A 23306-nucleotide genomic window follows, 5' to 3' on the forward strand; every position below is an offset into this window, starting at 1 on the left:
GCAGAAAGAGGAATTTACTGGTTTATCCAACTGAAACAAGGGAAAGTAGGACTGGAGTTGATTCCCTAGGGATGACTGGTTGTAAGAACTTGAGAATCAAGACTCTGTCCATCTTCATCCTAATTTTGTTTTTATTCTCTCAGGAACCTCAGTGTGTCAAGGGAACATGACAGCAGTTGTAGGGTTTCCATCCATACAACTGATCGAGGGAGCCACTTCACTTACCAATACAGAAGATCCCCAGGAGTGAGGGTAGGAGGTAAGAGCTGGGTGCTAGTAGCGAGAAAAGGAAAGAGAGGCTGGGCAGACAAAAATAACAGATGGGCACTTAACTGATTCATGAGCTTACTTATTTGAATTCTAATACTAAGTTAACATGGCCCCTTTTAATGTCTAGAGCTACACTGTGTAATATGGTAGCCACTAGCCACATGGGACTATTTAAATTTACTTCATTCAAATGAAATGAAACTAAACCTTCAATTCCTCAGTTCTACGAGCTGTCTTTTAGGTGCTCGTCAGCCCCATGGCTAGTGGCTGCTGCATTGAACAGTGCAGGCGCAGAACATTTTTTTCATCATCACAGAAAACCATTTCGGACAGTGCTGATCTGTAGTGTTCAGGTGCTTTTTCTTAATTCAATTCACTTAAAAAAAAACTGACTCTGAAAATCTCAAGTATACGCAGTAAAAGAATAGTAGCATGAGCTCCTATCTTCAACAATTAACCTTTGCCAATTTTAACGTCTTATCTATCCCCCCACCTTTTCGGGGGAAGGGGGAGTATTTTAAGGCAAATCCCAGCTTCCATTGTATCTTTTCAACTATAAATATCACTATGTCATCTCTAACAGAAAGTTTTGAAACGTAGCCCAAACACTATTATCATACCCTAACAAAAATTAACATTAATTCCTCAATACTCCATTTAATACCCAATCCCTATTTAAATCTCCTAATTTGTCTCAAAATATCTTTGAGTTTGTATAATTGTTTTCTATTGTTCCTATAACAGATTACTGTAAATTTAGTGACTTAAAACAATAGTTATTATCTTACCAGTTCTTTAGGTCAGAAGTCTGACATGGGCCTCACTGGTGCTAAAATCAAGGTACTACATTCCTTTCTGGATGTTCTAGGAGAGAACCTGTTTACTTACCTTTTCCAGCATCTAGACCCTGCATTCTTTGGCTCTTAGTCCCCTTCTGTCTTCCAAGTTAGCAATGCTGCATCTTTCTGATCTTTCTTCCAAAGTCCTATCTCTCTCTGACCCCCGCTGGGAAAGGTTCTTTGCTTCTAAGGACCCATGTGATTATATTGGACCCATCTGGATAACCCAGAATAACCTCCCCATTTTAAAACCCTTAACTTAATCACACCAGCAAAGTCTCTTACCATGTAAAGTAACATATTCACAGGTTCTGAGGATTAGGATGTCGAGGTCTTTGGGAGGGGCTGTTACTCTGCCTCCCACAGGCTGTTTGCAATAACAAGGTGTCACCCACTGCATTTGGTTACCCATTGCATCGGGTAAGTCTAAATTTCTATTAATCTCTAGTAGCTCTTCCTTACCTACTTGTTCAAGTGAGACTTTCTCTTTAAAAAATACCTTTTTTGAGCTAGCATGTTTATTTGATGCTGAACCAGAACATCTGATATAATTTATGATTCACTTTGACATTGGTTTTACTGCATTTAAACTGATTTTCCTAAGTAAAAGCTGTAATATTCTAAGTGTAGGAATTTTTAAATGGGGCAATAGCTCACTTGGCTTCTCATCAGTGGAAAGAGACAGTGTCTGGAGAGTCAGTTGGCCACTTCCCAAGAGGCCTCAGGGAGTTGCATTTTTGGGTGACTGTGTAGTCCAGAGTTTGACTTGCATCACTGCAGGCTTGGAAACTGATTTCATCAGCAAATGGAGAGCACATCCATCTTTCAGGGTGGACTTAGAAATCAAGCTTGTAAGACCAATATATGAACATGGATGTCAATTTACAGATGTGGATAAAACTTGCATAGGTTTGACCAGCAAATTCTTCCCTAGCCTGGGCAGACAATGTGGGAAATGAAAACAGAAATATGAAGGTGAATCAGAATGAGGGGAGTTAGATGAATGCATTGCCTATAGCATCAGGTAAGAGAAGGATAAAGTCTATACAGAAACAGGAAGAATGGCTCCCCAGGGCTGAGTCTATGCACAGGGTGTGGGTTTCCTGAGGAGCAACCTTCAAGATTCCATTGTTGCTAACACTGGAGACTTGGCTTGAATTTTCAGTTCCAGTGACAATATCCATCCAAGCATGGTCTGTTTGTGGCTTTCAGGTGACTTTGTATATTTCTACTCTAATTCATTCACATGTTGTGCTCAGAGGTAATTCAAAGAGGGCAATTTTACTTCCAGTATCTTCAGGGAAGCTTCATAGTTGCTCCCAAGAGCTGATGACACCGAACATTGTGCCTGAAAATCAAGAACTTTTTAAGCACTCTGCCCGTATCCCAGACCATTCCCAATTATCTAGACCTGCTTTTCTTAGCGTCCCTATGTCTACCTTCTTAACACAGAGACTGAGAGGTAGAGGACCAGTGAGCAAGGTGTTAAATGTGTTGTTATAGGCTGCTGCTTTTCCTGGGTCCTGGTGAATGACTGCGTGAGCTAGACTGTTATATTATGGGATAGGATCACAGAAAACATTTTGATATATCAGCAAGTATTTATTAAGCACCTATTTTATTTGAGGCATAGCACAGATACTATTGGGCTATATGGTATCTGGATGAATGGAATTCTAAAGTTATAGAGGTAAAGTAAGCAAATTTCTTATATATTACCAGTAGATTGGTAAGAGGTTCAATCTGAACTTTTGTACAAAATCCCAATTCATGTGTAATTTGTAGCATTGGGTCTTCTGTGCACATGCTCACTATATTTATACTTACAAAGAAAGCCTGGTAAATTGCTTTGAACTTGGGTGTATTCTTTTAGAATAGGAAGAATAAATGCTGAAATGTAAATCATTTGTCATTTGCCTTTGTATGGCCACTTAAATTTTTTTTTTGAAGATTTATTTATTTGAGAGAGAGAGCACGGGAGGGGGCACGTAGGAGTGGTGGGGGAGCAGAGGGAGAGAATCCTCAAGCAGATTCCCTGCTGAGCGCTGAGCACAGAGCCCAACTAGGGGCTCAGTCCCACAACCTTGAGGTCACAACCTGAACCGAAATCAAGAGTTGGATGCTCAACTGGCTGAGCCAACCAGGTATCTCTGTGTGGCAATTTTAGATAAATAACTGAAAATTTAGTAGGAAAGAGCCTATTTAGTTACTGACCAAACTCAAAGAAATGCTAATACTATACTTAGTTTTTCTGAAATAGGATTTTTATAAGTATTTTTGGGGCACCTGACTTACAGTAAGACATTTACCTAGACTCATTTTGGTGAATCTCATGTTTTTCTTTGATCTTTCTAGGAAGTTCTACTAAATGATTTCAAGATTATTACTAGAAAGTTGTTAACCTTATTCTAAAACACCCATCCAAAATTATGATGCTTAATGTGATTTAAGTATTATTAACATTTCTTAACCTATAGTTTCCCTTTTTTGGATTTTTAAGTATGTCAATGACTTCATTAAAATGGGGTAAATATTTTTTTTTCCATAACAAAATATTTTCAAATTTTTATTTTTGTTTTCAATATAACATCCAGGATATTTACTCAATATAAAAAAGTATATCCTGGGACGCCTGGGTGGCTCAGCCGGTTAAGCACCTGCCTTTGGCTCAGGTCATGATCCCAGAGTCTTGGGATCTAGTCCCGCATCAGGCTCCTTGCTACGCAGGGAGCCTGCTTCTCCCTCTGCCTGCCCCTCCCCCTGCTTGTGCTTACTCTCTGTCTCTCCCTTTCTCTCTGACAAATAAATAAAATCTTAAAAAAAAAAAAAAGCACGTCTCTTCTATGTTGAAACAAGAATGTGTTTTTCTTAATTAGGTTTAGCCATTGACCTGTAATTTAAGCGTTTGTTTAGGCGTTTGGATAGGAGTGCTGGTAGACCCAGGTATTCTACCTACAAAATCCTTGAGCCTATTTGAAAGAGAAGCTGCAGTGGTGGTATTTTGTTTGTTCTCCCAGAGCCAGCAGTGCCCTGGCTCTAAAGCACACAGCTCTTTGGTGTATGTGCTCTAATAAGGAGAGTGGAGCTTTTAAAACAAGTGCTCATATCCCCGCTGAACTTCCCCTGAACAGCTTGAGGCAAGATTTCCTAATTTAGGCTTGTGCTCAGATTCCTTTCCACTATTTGGGGAAAACCAAAAACTTCTAGAAATGAGATTTGAGAATCTTATTAAAAGGGGTCCACCTTAACACTACATCAAAAACTAATGATGTAATGTATGGTGATTAACATAATATAATAAACAAATAAATTAATTAAAAAAATTTTTAAAAGGGGGTCCACCTTAGCCTACAGGCATGTAAGTCACAAGGCACCATGAATCATTCCCACACGTTAGAACCTGCATTTTCAAATGATGCCTAACCTAGTTGCTGATCCAGGGTAGGCACTGGATAAATATTTGGTGAATGATTGATGGTGAATGATTGAGGCAGTGCCTCAGAGTCTAAGGACAGTCCTGTCAACTAAGAAAGCCTTGTCCTTTCTGAACAGTTCACTGCTTTGCAGCAACTGGAGTGAAAGATAAGATCTAATCTTAACCTGTGTGGCTGAGTATAGAAGGAAAGGTGATACCCTAGGCTAACAGCTATTAAGGTTGTGGTGTAAAGCTTGATGTTACGTTAGGAAGTGAATATACAGTCAATGCATTTATCACTGAACAAGTGATAAGATGTACCAGATGTCTTGTATTTCAGTGCCTAGTTCCTCTCTATCCCCCAGCCCCTTTTTCTGGAAATATAATGGTTATGCATTTGCTTCTAACAATTCTGATGACTACTTTTTGAAAATTTAGATGCATATAACACTGTGCCACAGGATATGGGGGGGATAAACGTGAATAAGACTTCTTATTCCCTCTACCTTGTCAGAATAAGGTCCACTTTTTTCAAGCTAAAATTTCCAGTTGAGACACTGAGGTAGAGTGCAAAAAGGAGGGTTTAAGAATCATAATGGTTAAAATCTTTGGCTCCCCTACAGATCAGCTGTTTGACCTTGGGCAAATTATTTTCTAAGATGGGAAGAGTTAACAGGCATTTTAAGGGAGATTGTGAGGCTTAAGTGAGAACATAGGCAAAGCACTTCATTTTATGCTTAATGAATGCCCAAACAAATCTAGTACCAGATCAGGTTCTTCCTTTCGTGTAGCGCTCTGCCCTTAATAGGTGGTCAAATGTTTGTCAGGTTGTCCCTGATTGATAACTCTTTGTAGATCTAGTTGAAAACTTAAATAAATAATGCTTGGTTCTTGCAACTGGTATTTTTTTTTAAACTTTTTATTTATTTATTCATGAGAGACAGAGAGAGAGAGAGAGAGGCAGAGGGAGAAGCAGGCTCCCAAGGAGCAGGGAGCCTGATGCGGGACTCGATCCCAGGACCCCGGGATCATGACCCGAGCCGAAGGCAGACGCTTAACCATCTGAGCCACCCAGGCGCCCCTGGTATTTTTTTTTTTAAGATTTATTTATTTATTTGAGAGAGCGAGAATGAGTACATGAGAGGGGGGAGGGTTAGAAGGAGAAGCAGGCTCCCGGCTGAGCAGGGAGCCCGATGCGGGACTTGATCCAGGGACTCCAGGATCATGACCTGAGCCGAAGGCAGTCGCCCACCAACTGAGCCACCCAGTCGCCCACCAACTGAGCCACCCAGGCGCCCGCAACTGGTATTGTTTGAGAATCAAGATCAAGAAGCAGATTCTCAGATGAACTATACTGGCAAAGACTATACTGGCATTTCCTCGATATATCTGCCCACTTTTTCAATTTAAACATTCTGTAAAATTTGTCTTTTTTTTTTTAATACCAGAACCCTGGATAACATTAACTTGTGTTTATATGTATTTGCCGGTCACTTATCACTGAGAGAGTTCTTAATGAGGACTTTCTTCCAGAAGTTAATCAGGACTAGACAATAGAAGTTTTGCATAAACTGTTTTCCCTGAATTTGTAAATATTTTCCTTAGAACCCTCCCCTCACACTATCGCTTCTTTTATCCTGAATCAGATTACCTGCCTGTTCGGAAATGTTTTTGATGTTTATTATTACCACTCTCTTTTACGTCCTTTCCCCCAGTTGGGAGTGGCATTTGGCCTTTATGAGGACGAGGCTCTTACAGGTTTGTATCACTTTATTCTTAGCTCTAATACATGGTTATACTCACTGAACGCTCATTTCAGCTCGGTGAAGCATCACGTTTATTTGTGGACTACTACTGCACTGGTGGGGTGGGAAAGTGAGATTCTGTTGTCTAGGAGCTTACAACTAAAAAGGGTAGTAAAAAAAACCTGTGGACCCGTTAAGTGTTAAGTAACTGGAAAATGCTCGGAGGCATATCAGCATCACAAAAGGAGAAATCAAGAATGGGGCAAATAAGCTGCTGGAGTTTTCAGGGAGGAAGTGGGGCCTTGCAGAAGCAGAGAGAGACGGGGAGGAGACCAGATTTATTTAATTAGCCTTTATTAATAAATTGTCGGGGAGGAATATTGAGTCGATTCTAACGCGCAGATGACTTCTCGATTCCGAGGCCCCCTCTGCGCTATTTCGGGACGCAGGGTCACCGGCCAGCGACGGGTTGCGTCCCGGCTGCTGGTCCCTTACCCAATCGCCAGACCGGCTTTTCCTCCGAGTCCAACCGGTCCTTGGAGGGCAGGCCGGGAGCCCGTCCATCTAGGCGGGTCCCCACCTCTCGAAGCTTGGGCCCGCCCAGCCAACTCTCCCTTTGGCTCAGGCACCTGCCTGGTCGCCCCTCGGCGGGGTCCTGAGGCGCCTCGGAGAAGCGCGGTGATTGGCTGCGGCTCGCGGCTGGAGCTCGGCTCCGGCACCGCTTGACAACCGCAGTCGGCCAGGCTGAGCCGAGCGGTCCTTCGGGAGGGGTAGACGCGGGGAAGGACGGACTGACGGTCTGATGGATTGACGCGCGGGCGGCAGGAGGGAGGACCGACGCCAAGCACAGACACAGAACTCCGCCCTAGCGCTCCAGCACCAGCCCGGAGCCGGCCGTGTCGGGGCCCCGTCCGCCGGCCTCTCAGCCGCTTTCTCCTCAGCCGCTTCTCTGGACTCGTCCCGGAACCTTCAGGTGAGTGACTTCGGGAGGCGGAGGCGGGGTCGGCCGCGCCGCACCTCGGGTTGCCATGGTCACCGGTCGCCACCTGTCACCACCTGACGGGGCTCCGACCCAGGCAGCTCTTGGCCCCTCGGGCGGCGTTTGCGGCCCGGGAGAAGGGTCTCGGGCAGGCTTCGGTGCCGCCTGGGTGGGGACCGGGGTCGTGGGTGAGGCCCCGGCGCGGCCGGATGAGGACCTGGGAACTGCCTGCCCGCCCCTGTTCGGAGGCCGCCGCTCCTGAACCACACCTTCCCCTGTCTGCCAGCCGGGCTCTGGGGCAGAGCGACGCCCCTCGCCCTGGCGCTTGTCGGCCCCCGAGCGGGGAGCGAGCACAGGGTTGGTGTCCACCTCGCTCCTGCTGAGAGGCGGGTGGGGGCTGGCCGCGCGGATTCTTCCTTCCTCGCCGCGCTGCCGAGCCCGTGCGGGAACTGAGGGGCGAGCTCGCGTCCCTGTCTGGGCACGCCTTGGCCGGGAGGAGGGGAGGAAGCTTCGGGGCTGAGAGCCGAGCCGCGGCGTAGGGCAGCTCCGCGGGGCCGGCTTGGCCTTATCTTACGTCAGTGGTCTGTGGGAGCAGCCTTTGGGGGTCTGGGCGGGGGCTGGGAGAGGGGTAGCGACTGGGTTTGGAACCGGGCTTTGCTGGGGCGGGGGAGCGCCTGCGTAGAAGACGCGGGAGGCTGTAGAACTCATAGGGATCAGCCGGTCCGGTGTATTGGGGAGAAAGAGATTGGGGCTCAAGCCCTGGGGCATGGCCTTGGGCAAAAGGGGCGAGTAGGCAGGGGCAGCATTTGACCAGCATTTGATTTTTTTTCTTCTCTATACCCAGACGTGCAGTCAGTAACCACGCACGGTATCTGAGCGGAGCGTTTTTGGCAACTTGGTTCTCTGCATAATGAAAGGAGAGGTCTTTGTTCCACCCAGATTCATAGGTTGTGATCTAACACTTATTTCCCTCCCTTTGTTGTAGACTTCATAGAATGCATCAAGAAGTTAATGGCACAGAAATTAACACGTAGGCTTTAAATATGCTACAAATCTTTTTTTCACAGTAAATCCATGTAGAATTTTATTTTTTTTGTCTCCAGTATTGGCATGAGTTAACATTGAATTTTTACTAGCAAGGAGAAACGCCTAAGAACCCATTTTCCTTTATATGGCATATTCTAGAGGTCTTATTTAGGAGGAAGATGTAATGAACAATTTTACCTTAGGTTTTAGGGAGTAGATTGCTTCCACACGGGAAAGAAAAATTATACAGTGAGGGAAACGACAAGCACTTAAACCATTAACTGTATATTGTCAGGTAAAAAAAAAACAACACTCGAACTTGATGTCATTATAAATACGTAATTTTTTGTGAAGGGATTTTAACATGTTTATCTCTCCCTCCAACTTCCCAATTCTTTTCTCTCTCTTTTAAAGCCAGTATTAGGAATATATCATAAGAGAATATATCATAAGTGTTATCCTAACTTAGGATAGTTACACAATTGTGTTCAGCCTCTTTTTCTGTTTGTGAATTTGAGTTTATCAGTTACTGGACAGCATGTGATATGGTTGTTATATATATACACACACTGCAGTTTGAGAAACACTTCAAAATCAGTATGAAAAGATGCAGTTTTCCTTAGTAGATCAGTAAGCTGGAAATCAGATTGCCTGGATTTAAGTTTCATTTTGCTATTGATTACAATATACTTTGCTATTGATTACATTACTACTTATCCTACTGTTGTCTAATATCTAATCTGTAAAATGGTAATAATACCTACTATTATTTTAGTCTGGAATGGGCTCTTAAGTTAAACAAAATAATCTATTTGAAAGCACTTTGGAAAAAATTTAAGGCATCTGTTTATTACCTTTTAATAGAGTGGAGCATTGGCAAGGATAATTAAAATCCTCTGCATGATCTACTTAGCATTTTGAGGTCCAGGACCTTATTTCTTAGAATGGCCTTACAGGGCTCACAGGAACTATTAAGGTGCATCCTAATGATGGAAGTTCTTTATTATCGTGGTGACATGAAAAAAGGGTGTTTCCTTCCATATGTGTGCAAGGATTGCTTTCCTGCTTTCAGTAAGATGTTCTCAAATTTAGAAAAGGCTATGGATACTCCGACTTGAGTTTCATTTGGCATTAAGAAATCCTCAGTGTGGGGGTGCCTGGGTGGCTCAGTCGGTCAAGCGGCTGCCTTCCTTCCACTCATGTCATGACCTCAGGGTCCTGGGATCAAGCCCTGCATCCCATCCCATCTGACTCCCTGCTCAGCGGGGAGTCTGCTTCTCAACCTCTGCCTCTCCCCCGCTTGTGCTCTCTCTTTCTCTGTCAAATAAATAAATAAAATCTTAAAAAAAAATCCTCAGTGTGGATTATTGCTTCTTGAATAATCAAATAGTTTATCCCCTTTTATCTATGCTTTTCAAATAGTATTTGTACTGTTAGAGATAAGCTGCAGTGTGCCAAGAGAGAAATCTGTGGTCATATAACATGGCACTCACTTAAGGAGTGGTTATCAATTTCATTTGAAAACTTGAATAAAAAATACTGTTTTTATATTAGAGCACCAAACGATGACATGGCGAATGTAATCACACTAATTTCTAAGGTAAAATTCAAAGACTTCAAAGAAATTTCATGCTTAAGGGCTCCTGGGGACATGTTCAGTTTTTTCTGCTCTTATAGAGAAAAATTTAAGAAGCATTGCCTTAGACTCACTCAGCTAATGAGTGGCAAATCACTACACAGCACAGGAAATAAGTTGAATTCCAATTTCTAAAACTTTGACATTAGACTCATTATCCTGATTACCTCCTCTTGTTTTCCTACCTGTAAATGTCAGATAGCGGAAAGTTCAAAGGGTTTTAGTCCTATAGACCCTGTCACACCTTTCTTGCTTCTGCACTTTTTGGTGTGTGACCTTAGACAAGTACCTGAAATCTCTGAGCATTAGTGTAATCATCTGTGAAATGAAATTATAGAGTTGTAGGAATTTTATAAATACTGTATAGGAGTATTAAAGGGCCTGGCATAGTAAATGCACAATAAATGTTAGTACCTTTTCCTTTACTGTTTCTGCATGTTAGGATATTAACAATCCCTCAGACTCATTCTGCATATTAGGATATTAACAATCCCTCAAACCCATTATTCCTCTGAACTTCCATGGCATTTTATTTGTAATTCTTTTATGGTGTTCTTTATATTTTATGCATATTACCTTTATATAGAAGACTTGAATCCAGGTCTTCAGACTCCAAATGCAGTGCTGGCTCATGCCTAAGGATACTTTTTTTTCCATGTAATATTGAGACCTTTACATTGAATAGCCAAAGCTTATATATTTCAACTGATTTTTCTTCCCTTTTGTTTTGAGTTTGTTTCTGTTTGGGTGAAAAGCTATCCTTACAAAATGCCACGCACTCCCTTATAAACCTTTCTTTTGCCATAGTAACTCAGCCATTGTATCTCTGGGATGCAGCATGGTGCTAGCACAGAGTAGATACTCAAATACATATTTTTAAGTTTTTATTTGTGGGGGGGAGGGCAGCAGGAGAGGTAGAGAAAGAATCTCAAGCAGGCTCCACGCTGGGCACCAAGCTCTATCTCACAACCCTGAGATCATGAGCTGAAATCAAGGGTTGAACGCTTAACCAGCTGAACCACCAAAGCACCCTAATACTCAAATATTTTTAAACAAATACTTGAAACAAACATTACTACAAGTAGGAGTCTCTTCATGTGGCATCAACATAATCGATTTAATCAAGCTTCCCAGTATTTTAAGATTATACCTAGAATATTTTAAAACAATATATTTAAACTTTGTTTCCAAAGAAAATTTTTATATTTTATCCACAGCATGGTAGTTCTCCCTTAGCATGTTATTAGCCCCCCTTTTGACATACTGCTTTTACCATGGGTATGAACTCTGAAGGGAAGAAATTTATATTTATTAAGCCCTATTCACATGCTTGCCATTCTGCTTGGACCTTTATCTTGTTTTACAAATCAACACCCTATTTTATAGAGAAACAGTTCTACATGAAAAAGGATATAAACATTTTATACTATTTGATATATTTTATTCAAATAATGAATTCTATGAAATGAACAGATTTCTATGGCTAAGTATCATGTTTTGTGATTTTTGTTGATGTGTTGAAAAAGAAAATGGAATACTATTTGAGAAAACTTAATAGAACTGAACTAAAATTGGAGCCCTAATGTCCATTTTTGGTTTAGCCTTTTTTTTTTAAATGTTATTTTGAAAGCCTGGAAATTGAGTTGGGTTTGTTTTCTTTCCAACTTTAAGAGAAGCTTTAGAAATGAAATTCTGGGAAGTGCAAAAACAGTGTCTGATGAATAGATGATAATGTAAAGCAACTTTAGGTTTTGGGGTGTGTTTATTGTATAGTGCCCATATCATGGGAAGTGTTAATTTCAGTATATACAGTTACTGGACCTGACCATACCTGGAGTATTCTATTTTGGATGTTTTAAGAGGGAGATTAACACATGTTCAGAGGAGAAGGACTAGAATAGTAGGGGATCTGTAAGTTGTGTGAAGAATGGTTGAAGCAAATAGGAATATAAACATGATTATTGTCAGAGTCAAATGTGTGAAAGTTTTAAACATAACAAACTTGTTTCATGCTGACTCTGAAGACATAACTAGATAAAAATCACAAGAAAGTAGATTTCAATTCAGTATTAGGAAAGCAAAGTTTTGGGGTGCCTGGGTGGCTCAATGGGTTAAGCATCCAACTCTTGATTTCAGCTCAGATCATGATCTCTGGGTTGTGAAATCCAGCCCTGCATCGGGCTCTATAGTGGGCATGGAGCCGCTTTAAGATTCTCTTTCTCCCCCTGCCCCTCCCCCCTTTAAAAAGAAAAAAATTTTTCTACTTGTGAAAAAATGATAGGAGTCCTGTATTACCTATTGCTGTGTGATAAATTACCTTTTCCAAAACATAGTGGCTTAAACAACAAATATTTACCTCACTGTTTCTGAGGGACAGGAATCTGGGCACAGCCCTGCTGAGTGCCTCTGATTTAAGGTCTCTCTTAAGGTTGCAGTCAAGCTGCAGCAAGTATCTCATCTGAAGATACAAATTGGGGATGATCTCCATCCAAACTCAATGACTTGGGCCACTGTTCCTGTGGGCTGTTGGACTGAGGGCTTTCATTTCTTGCTGGCAGTTGGGTGGTTCTTGGCCACTTGGATCTTTCCACAAGGTTGCTTCATGACATGGCAGCTGGCTTCGCCCAGAGTGAGCAGTCTGAGAGAAAGGGTACGTGCCTACACTCAGGACTCATGTTGAGTGACATCTCAACACTTTTGCTATGCTTTTGTGTAGAAGTGAGTCCCTAAATCCAGCCCATATTCAAGGGCCAGTCAGTACAAAAGGTTGTAAACGCTAGTAGGCTTATTGGTGGACCATTTAGAGACTGCCTTTCACAGGTGCCTTGTGTGGGGGGCGTATAAAATTTGTTCTGTCATTAAGGGGCATTTATGAATAGGTTGGTAGACCATCTGTTAGAGGTAAGTATTTGGGTATTCTGTACTAAATAGGAGAGTGGACTAATGTACCTTCCAACTCAATTCTGTGATAAATATATAAAAGCTAAGGGGAAAGCTAAGGATAGAAAACTTTAATAGGTAATTATATAGTATATATTCTATTGTACTTAATTCAGTAGTTCATGCTCGTATAATTTTGGCTTTTTTGGTACATTTTCAAGTTTTTGTGACTCTTGGTTTGGTGCATTTCCTTGTATGTTTCTGAATGTTGACCAACTGACTTAAAGCCATTTTTTATATAGTTCAATTTTTGAAATATGTGCAAATACCTTAAGTTCTGCTTTTTGCCTTTGAAAATAATAAAGTATGTGTGGGAATAAAACAACATGAAGGACATTTTTAATCTATTTTACAAAGCACACTTTTTTTTTTTACCTTGGTTGTAGGTGTGATAGAAAACTATACTGTAGGTCTCATTATATAATAAAAGGTGAAATTGTGTTCTTAGATAAAACATCTTTTTTATCATAAATAAAGTAAAACACACGCAAAAATAAATAAGGAATATTGTATGAAATTATGAGTATTTTACTTTGACCGTTGATATAGCATTAATTTGTGCTTAGAGTTTAGAATTAATTTTTATTACAAATATTAAGATTATAGACTTTCTACATTTCTTATTTACATATTTATGGGTTGAAACTCTGCTTATATACATTTGAATTTTCATCATGAACTGCTGTGATGATTTAAGGAATAAAAATATTTAAAAAAATCCTTTGATTCTGGGCACCTAGGTCGCTCTGTCGGTTAAACGTATGCCTTCAGCTCAGGTCGTGATCCTGGGATTGAGCCCCACATCGGGCTCCCTGCTGGTCGGGGAGCCTACTTCTCCCTATCCCGCACCCCCACCCCGTCCCCTCCCCCCCCCCCCGCCCCACGCGTCTCTCTCTCTCTCTCTCTCTCTCAAAGAAATAAACAATTCATCTACATTGTAACATTTGACAGAACTTCCTTTCCTTTAAAAAACAAAATCCTTGGGGCGCCTGGGTGGCTCAGTCGTTAAAGCGTCTGCCTTCGGCTCAGGTCATGGTCCCAGAATCCTGGGATCGAGCCCCGCCTCGGGCTCCCTGCTCCGCGGGAAGCCTGCTTCTCCCTCTCCCACTCCCCCTGCTTGTGTTCCCTCTCGCTGTCTCTGTCAAATAAATAAATAAAATCTTAACCAAAAAAAAAAAAAAGGTTTAGGTGTTAATCATACAAAAAATTAAAGGATTTTTTTTTTTGTTAAGATTTTATTTATTCATTTGACAGAGACAGCGAGAGGGAACACAAGCAGGGGGAGTGGGAGAGGGAGAAGCAGGCTTCCCGCGGAGCAGGGAGCCCGAGGCGGGGCTCGATGCGGGGCTCGATCCTAGGAGCCTGGAATCATGACCTGAGCCAAACGCAGACGCCTAACGACTGAGCCACCCAGGCGCCCCAACACCTAAAGCTTTTGACTAAAAGACCTGGAGTTCTTAGCTCTGCCTAATGTCAAATAGTTGTATAACAAGTGATGGCACTGTTGCTCACTAGTAAGTGGCATTCCCATTTTGAATTGTTTTAAAGAATGGACTTGTTTTGGTCTGTCCATACTTACCTGCCAGGTTTCTCTTGAGATCAGTGACACAGTCTGAATTTTCTGACTGGAAGCTGTTCAGTGTGAGACCAGACAACACAGCAGAGGTCTGATAGGTCTTAAAGAGATCTGCTGAACCATGTTTTAAGCAAGTGAGCTATAAGTATATTATTTAAGAATAAAAATTCTCTACACATTTTGTTTTTCAATCTGAAATTCTTACTGCCTTAGGGGTGCCTGGGTGGTTCAGCCGGTTAAGCATCCAACTCTTGATTTTGGCTCAGCTCATGATCTCAGGGTTGTGAGATCAAGCCCTACTGAGTATGGAGCCTGCTCAAGATTCTCTCTATATGAATTGTCTCCCCTTTGTTTTGCTACCCTGTTAAATAGGTGTCCTCTGGTACTTTTTATTTTTACTTATTTATTTATTTATTTTTCACAGATTTTGTTTATTTGTCAGAGAGAGAGAGAGCACCAGCCAGGGGGAGAGGCAGGCAGAGGGAGAAACAGGCTTCAATCCCCCTGGGATCATGATCTGGGGGATCATGACCTGAGTGGAAGGCAGATGCTTAAGCAACTGAGCCACCCAGGTGTCCCACCCTCTGGTACTTTTTAAAGATTTCCTGATGGGTGTCGACATGGATGTTGATACCAGGATGTATGTCCTGACACACTTCTGAAAGAAGTATTTAGCTGCTTGTGAAATACATGTTTAGTCTTAATGTAACTACTGGGTTAATTTTTTTAGTTTATTTAATCTCTACACCCAATGTAGATGTGGGACTTGAACTCACAACCCTGAGATCAAGGGTTGCATGCTCTTCTGACTCAGCCCTCAGGCGCCCCAGATACTGGGTTAATTTCTTAAACTTAAAAAACCAAGTGTCTTCATCTGTAAAATAGGAATGAAACTGCCTATCTCATAAGATTGCTATAAGGATCACTTAAACAATACAAGTAAAGATCTTAGAATAGTACCCAATAGTTTTTGCATTGTAAACATAGCAGGTAATCTTATCTTTGGGATTCTATTCTAGTTGGTACGTTGATATAGAAGAGAACCTTTCAGATCTAATCCTGTAATTTTTCAGTTTTTTTATTTTTAAAATTAAAAAATTGTATTCATACAAGAAATATGTGTATAAACGTACAAGTAATATGTGAATGTTTGTAAACCATTTCTGATAATACAAATGATAAACAGTAAAGCAGTCTCCCTTCAACCCCCTTCTCTTCCTAGTTTTATGCCTTGCATCCAATTCCTTATCTTCAGGGGTAACCATTCTTAACAGTTAGATATGTATCCCACTAGACCTTTCTTTGTTATTTATTTAGACACGCATATCATATCTTCCCTTTAAAAAAAATTAAGTGGACCTATTTATATTTATCCATTCAGCAGATATTTATTGATAGCTATATTCTGTGAAGTGCCTTTGTATTGCGAGGATCTATTCATATTCTATATTAATGAATTTACCATAATTTAACAATTCTATTGATGAGAGCTCAGTTCATTTCTAATTTTTCTCTATTACAAGCAGATCTTAAGGAACATCATTTTATGTGTACCTTTGTGTATATTTGCAAGTACTTTTTAAGGATAGGTTTCTAGAAGTAGAATTAGAATTGGTAAGTCAGTATAAATATTTAAAATTTTCATAGATAAAAATTTCATGCTGTCAGATTCTCTTTCAAACAGTTGGTCCCAATTAACATCCTTTTTTTTTTTTTTTAGATTTCATTTATTTGAGAGAGAGACAGCACGAGGGGGGTGAGGGGCAGAGGGAGAAGCAGACTCCCCCCTGAGCAGGGTATCCGATGTGGGGCTTGATCTCAGGACTCCGGGATCATGACCCCAGCTAAGGGCAGATGCTTAACTGACTGAGCCACCTAGGTGCCCCCAAATTTACATTCTTAACACAATATGTGAAAGGGCATTTACTCACACTCTTGCCAGCACTAGATATCAGGTCTTTTTTGCAAAACTAGTAGGCCATAAATGGTATCTTATTTTAATATCACTAGTGACATTGAACATCTTTTCATAAATTTATTGGTCTTTTATAGTTCTGTGAATTGTCTCTTTATAGTCTTTGCTCATTGTTCAACTGGAATTTTGGGGGGTATTGATTTGAAGATGCTATTTATATGTTCTCAGTGGTAATCATTTAACTGTTTATGTGTATTATGTTTATTTTGTCCTTTGTCTTTTTTTTTTTTTAAGATTTATTTATTTACTTGAGGCAGGGGGCAGAGGGAGAGAGAGAACCTCAAGCAGACTCCCTACTGCATGTGGAGCCTGCCAGAAGGAATCAATCCCAAAACCCTGAGACCATGACCTGAGCCTAAGACCAAGAGCTTAGCTGACTGAGCCACCAAGGCGCCCCTTTCCTGTGTCTTTTAACTTGTTTATGGCAACTTCTATTAGAAACGGAAGGTTTATAGTTTACATTTTTAGTGCCAAATTTGACAATTTTTTTCCCTTACATTTTCTGGGTTATGGGACTTTTTTTTTTTTTAAGATTTTATTCATTTGAGAGAGAGAGGGAGCATGGGCGGGGGGGGGGGACAGAGTAAGAGGGAGAAGCGGAATCCCTGCTGAGCACGGAGCCCTATGTGGGACTCCATTCCAGGACGCTAAGATCATGACCTGAACCAAAGTCAGACGCTGAACCAACTGAGCCACCCAGGCACCCCTGGGTTATGGGACTTAATTACATAGTCTGAGTCAAAAATAGTTTCGCTTATCTTGTAAATTTTTAGTTCTTCAGCAATTAAATATGCTTTTAAAGTTTTTGTGGGTTTGAATATGGAAAGAACACAATTACTTTAATCTCATAAAGATTGAAATAATATTTGAATCAGATCTGAGAAGAGGTCTTGTGTTATAAAAAAAACTACAAATCATTCTCAAATATTACTTCTTTATCTATATAATGAATACATTATATTCATTATATTACTAATTCCTTCTAGTGACTTGCGATTAGAATTTTCAAGTAATTTGCAATGGGAAATTAATTATTTACATTTCATATTATTTTTAAATTTTTTGAATAGGTAATATTTCTACATGGTACAGAATTCAAAAGGTATAGAAGGGTATATCCTGGAAAGTCTTCCCATTCCTATTTTAATTATCCAGTTTTCCTTTGAGACAATCATTTTTGTCAATTTTTTGTCTTTTTTTTCCCAAAAGATATTTTATGCATATACACAGCATTTAGTTTATGTTAATTGAATTCTTTTCCTTTTATAGCTATATTAAGCTGTACCTGCTTTAAAGATAATTTGTTCTTCAGGCCAAAATTATTCACAGTTCCAGAAGGTAAATTAGAATAATTGATGAATGAAGAACAGCTGTTAACAGTAAGAAGGGACACATGCTACATCCATGTCACAAACCTTAGCTAATTAGCAGACATGACAGAGTTTTGCAGTTAGAAGGACTTTTCTTTTGTTTGCTTATATGATTTAAAACAAATCTATTTTCTTTCCTCTTATTAAACTGACCTTATAAATTAGAGATTTCTAATTATCCTAGACTTTTTCCCCACTAAGAATTTATGTATACTTGCTGTTATTGAAATGTGACTTACAGCAAATTATAAAACCTGAAAGGAAATCATAGAAATTACCCAAATTAACTCTCTTGTTTTATGTATGAAGAAATTGAAGCCTGTAGAGATTAAGTGACTTGCAACATCCCATTTATAATTCCAAAGGCCAGACATTTACAGTTAACAAATTTTTAGAATGCTATTATGTTATTAAAAAGATAGATAGCAAATTTATTTCTCCATTTTTTAAAAAGATTTTTATTTATTTGAGAGAGAGAGCATGAGTGGGGGGGAGGAGCAGAGGGAGAGGGAAAAGCAAACTCCCCGCTGAGCAGGAAGCCCAACCTACCAGGGCTCCATCTCAGGACCCTGAGATCATGACCTGAGCAAGGGCAGATGCTCAACCCACTGCCACCCAGGCACCCCCATTTCTCCATTTTTTTAAAGGAAAAGGTGCAGTAGTCTTTTTTTTTTTTTTAAGATTTTATTTATTTGACAGAGAGAGACACAGCGAGAGAGGGAACACAAGCAGGGGGAGTGGGAGAGGGAGAAGCAGGCTTCCCGCGGAGCAGGGAGCCCAATGCGGGGCTCGATCCCAGGACCCTGGGATCATGACCTGAGCCAAAGGCAGACGCTTAACGACTGAGCCACCCAGGCACCCCAAAGGTGCAGTAGTCTTATTCCCAGTTTGGTATTATATTAAAAGGCTTCATAGTACTTCATTTCCTTATCTGCATTTTTGCTTGTAAACAGGAATGGTAAGGCAGTGTTATTCATTGTTAGGCACTCTGTAATACTTGGAAGATTAAAGAGAGTCATTTTTATTGTGTGGGATGGAGTTGGATGGAGATCAATGGAGCCTTTCTTAAGCGCTTTTCTTGACTATAAAATTTATAATGGCTGTACCTTGATTCCTTTAATCTCATACTTGTGAATCATTCTTAGCTTTGTGCATTTTTCTTCCTTCCTGATCTGTATTCTAAGTGAGTAAAGGAACACTTCAAATGTTTCTCATTGCAAAGGGACATTTAAATCATATCTATTTATATTTGATTAGAAAGTTACCACTGATCTTTTTTCATGACACTTTTTCCATATCCATGTATATAAATATATATAGAAGTCAATATATTTCTGTCAACATTATTTTTTTTCTTCTTAACATTTTACCTTTAATCTTAGATTTTTAAAAAATAATTGTATTTTCTTACCACTTAATACATTCTTCTATGTTGTAACTACCTTCCAACTGGTGTCCAGATGTACTCATTATTAAAGAAAACTTATTTCCTTATTTCACCTAGTCCAGAGCTGGATATAAGCAAAACCTTATTTCTTAAGGGAAAATCCATAGAGATATTTTTGTGATTTTTTTAAATATGTAAATTTGTCATTTATTATGGAAATACTGAAACCTTTTGGTTTTTTCTTTTTTTCGTTTTGTTTTCTGTTTTCAGTAGAATACACTTTATTGTTGGCCCTACATAAATTCTGCTTTGTGAGTAATTGTTCACATGTACCATGGGGTGGTATGTCTACCTAAGATATTGTCAGAGCTGACTTTGGCTAAATAAAGGGCTAGAGCTTTATCCTTTTCTTTCTTTCTTTCTTAACTTTTTTTTTCTGTTATTTTTTTAAGATTTTATTTATTTATTTGAGAGAGAGAGTGCTTGCGAGCACAAGCGGGGGGGGGGCAGAGGGAGAGGGAGAAGCAGACTCCCTGCTGAGCAGGGAATCCCATGAGATCAAGACCTGAGCCAAAACCAAGAGTTGGACCCTCAATCCACTGAGCTACCCAGGCACCCCTCTATCCTTCTGAATGGCTTTTAGAATAGTAGGAAAGAAAATAATTTACTCTGCCTTTTTAGAGACATTTCGTTAATTTTTGCATCTTAAGTTAATTCAACTAACATTGAACTCTTAACATACTGTGCATCTCATTTTAAAAGATAATTTTAGTTGTTTCTAAGCTAGTTAACTCTGTTTTATATCTCCTCTGAGGATGGGGGATGAAGCATTTATTATTATTTTTTAGATTTTTATTTATTTCTCAGAGAGAGAGAGAGCACAAGCAGGGGGAGTGGTAGGCAGAGGGATAAGCAGGCTTCCTGCCAAGCAAGGAGCCCTGATGCGGGACTCAATCCCAGGACTCTGGGATCATGACCTGAGCTGAAGGCAGACGCTTAACTAACTGAGCCACCCAGGTGTCCCATGAAGCATTTATTATTGAATTCTACTCTTCTGAATTAGAGAAAAATGCTAGCTTTGTGGGGATTAATAGTTTGAGATTAAAGATGTATATGAATTCTGTTTTTATATGTTATCTTTAAAAAATTTATAATGTACTTAATTTATACATATATAAATTATATATATGTATATATACATGTATAATAATTTATACATATTTATAATGTACTTAATTTTTAAATTATATAGCTAGGATTTTGGGAGCCTCTACAAATGTTTCAGTAACACAGGGTGGTCAGAAAAGAATAAGATACAGTCATCAAGCATATACCTATGTTTGTTTTAGTTTGTTTTTTAAAGATTTTATTTGAGAGAGAGCGCGAGTCGGGGAAGGGCAGAGGGTCAGGGACCAGCAGACTCACTGCTGAGAGGTGCACCGCTGACATGGGTCTGGATCCCAGGATCCTAGGACTCTGAGATCATGACCTGAGCTGAAGGCAGCCACTTACCTGGCTGAGCCACCCTGGTGCCTCTTTACCTGTGTTTTGTTTTATATCTAACAACAGTGAATTTTATAAGAATTAAAATTCTGGGTTGGGTGGTTAAAATACTATTTTGTTTATAAAGATTTTATTTATTTGACAGAGACACAGCAAGAGAGGGAACACAAGCAGGGGGAGTGGGAGAGGGAGAAACAGGGAGCCCAATGCGGGGCTCAATCCGAGGAACCTGGGATCGTGACCTGAGCTGGAAGGGAGATGCTTAATGACTGAGCCACCCAGGCACCTCAAAATACTATATTTTTCGGGGCGCCTGGGTGGCTCAGATGGTTAAGCGTCTGCCTTCGGCTCAGGTCATGATCCCGGAGTCCTGGGATCGAGTCCCGTGTCGGGCTCCCTGCTCCTTGGGAGCTGGCTTCTCCCTCTGCTTCTCTCTCTCTCTCTGTCTGTCTCTCATGAATAAATAAATAAAATCTTTAAAAAAAATACTATATTTTTCTATTAGGAATTTCACAGTCTAGAATTAAAGCTTGTCTTTTAAAATCCCTGACCAATTCTGCGTTAATTAGGATACATTTTCTGTATCTATTCAAAATTTAAATGTAAAGTCAGTGTAAAATAGGTATTTATAAGAATGTATTTCTTCTCTTAGGCTTTAATAATCAGAAATGATGGCAGCATTAAACTTGTAGTTATGATTTAAAGTGGGACTATTGCCATAGATTCATAGTAACTCCAGAGTTACTCCATATTTAGACTGAATATTTAATAAATGGAGGCCTATAAAATGTTCAGGATCATTGGGTATATTGAACAACATTAGAAAATTGCATCTCGGTTCTGCACTAGGTTGTATGGTTGGTACATAGTGATATAAGTGAAGTGCCCTCTAAGAACTTGCAGGGGGCAGTTATTTTTCTGATAATTAGTTAAAGCCATTCTTTTGCTAGTAAAAATTACATGAAGAATTAAGAAATTCTGAAATCACTCATCATTGTGCTTTAGGTGTAATCTCAGGGAGGCAGTTCTGAAATGTAATTAGAATTTAGTAGAAATATCATTAATTTTAGTGTATCCTCTTTTGAACAAAGTCTATGAACAGGAGGATGGTCAGCTCAGAAGAAAGCAAAGAGAAACCCAAAGCATGCGGAACAGGGCAGCAGTAGCTGCCCTGTTGAGAGAGAAATTGGTGATTTGTTTCTTGAGGCAGGCATATCCTTATTGTTAGAGATGGATGCAGATTAGCTTAGTCTGATGTCATTAAATATTTGAATCATACAATTATCTCCCCATGTTCTGTCCCTTGTTTACCCTACCACCTTCTCTACCTAAGAAAGAAAATGTACTCATCTGATAGGAGCATTCTAGTATGCTAGACATTTACACTTCTCATTATGAAGAAGTTGATTGACAAAATAATAAACAAATTGGAAACAATTAACATGTTTGCATACATGTGTTTGTTTCTGTGAGCTTCATTAAAGTTAGTTGGTCTTGTGAGAAAGATATGCTCATAGTCTGATCCGATGATGTGTTTTTGTAGCTAATCCCGTTAGCATGGTAGTCTTTTGTATTGCTCTGAGCCTTGGCATTTGAAAATTACAATTTAGGCCCTTTAACTTGTGTGGCCTCATCTGTGAAATGATCTTCAGGATTCCTTCTAGTTCTAAATCTTTATGAATTCATAACCTCTGTGCTTAGTTGTATCACTGTACACTTAGAGGTAAAAGTTAGAAGAGATTGTAGAGAGTTGAAATATCTTTGTTTCATGTTTAGGTTGATAGTACCAATATGACTTAAAGTTGCACTTTTTAACCAGCCTTACTTTGTTTGGCTCCAAAGTACAAGGTTTAACATTTTACACGTTGCTGCTAGACTATAAGCTTCTTAAGGACAAGGCCAGTGTCTCCTAAGTATAGAACAGTGCCTATCACAGAGAAAAAGCAGTAAGTGCTTATTGAATGAGTGTATACTTAGAGCAAGGTATTTAGAACCTAGCTAAACATGGTTTGGTTATTTGTGACTTTTTAAAATATTCTTTATTATGGCAAATTTTAAAAATGTGTAAGAATAGACAGAATAATACTGTCTCAGTCCATTTTGGTTGCTGGAACAGAATACCATAGACCGGGTGGCTTATAAATAGCAGAAATTTATTGCTCACAGCTTTGGAAGCTGGAAATCTAAGATCAGTATTAGCATGGTCAGGTTCTGATGAGGTCTCTCTCTCTCTGGTTGCAGACTGCTGTCTTCTCATTGCATCTTTACAAGGTGGAAGGGTTGAGCTAGCTTTCTGGGGCTTCTTGAAGGACACTAATCCCACCAAGGCAGAGCCCTCATGATCTAATCACCTCCCAAAGGTTCCACATCCTAATAACATCAATTTGGAGATTAGGATTTCAACAGTTTAATTTTGGGAGGACACAAATGTTCAAACCATAGCAAATATAAATGTACTTTTATTTACCCATTACCCCACTTCAATAGTCATGATTATTCTTATTTCCTCTTTACCTCCTTCCAGTCCCTTCTTGTATTATTATGAAGCAAATCATAGACTTTGTATCATTTAATCTGTGTTATTCCATTGTGTATCTCTCAAAGATAATGACTTAAAAAATTATAGCTATAACCTTTATTACACC

General features: G+C 39.8%; 1 protein-coding gene across 2 annotated transcripts in view; it reads left to right on the forward strand.

Moving 5' to 3' along the window:
- The first annotated feature begins 6993 nt into the window (after window positions 1-6993).
- The window catches only part of WDR47 (WD repeat domain 47), a 65308-nt gene continuing 48995 nt past the window's right edge, over window positions 6994-23306 (forward strand). For both annotated transcript variants that reach the window (XM_028102071.1, XM_028102072.1), the window contains exon 1: window positions 6994-7242. The gene's annotated coding sequence lies outside the window, so the exon portion shown is untranslated. The remainder of the gene's footprint in view (window positions 7243-23306) is intronic.

Source organism: Eumetopias jubatus, unplaced genomic scaffold, assembly GCF_037043125.1.
Source record: "Eumetopias jubatus isolate StellerSeaLion01/CBP00866 unplaced genomic scaffold, mEumJub1_p1.0 scaffold_4, whole genome shotgun sequence".
In the NCBI taxonomy this organism is placed as follows: Eukaryota; Metazoa; Chordata; class Mammalia; order Carnivora; family Otariidae; genus Eumetopias; species Eumetopias jubatus.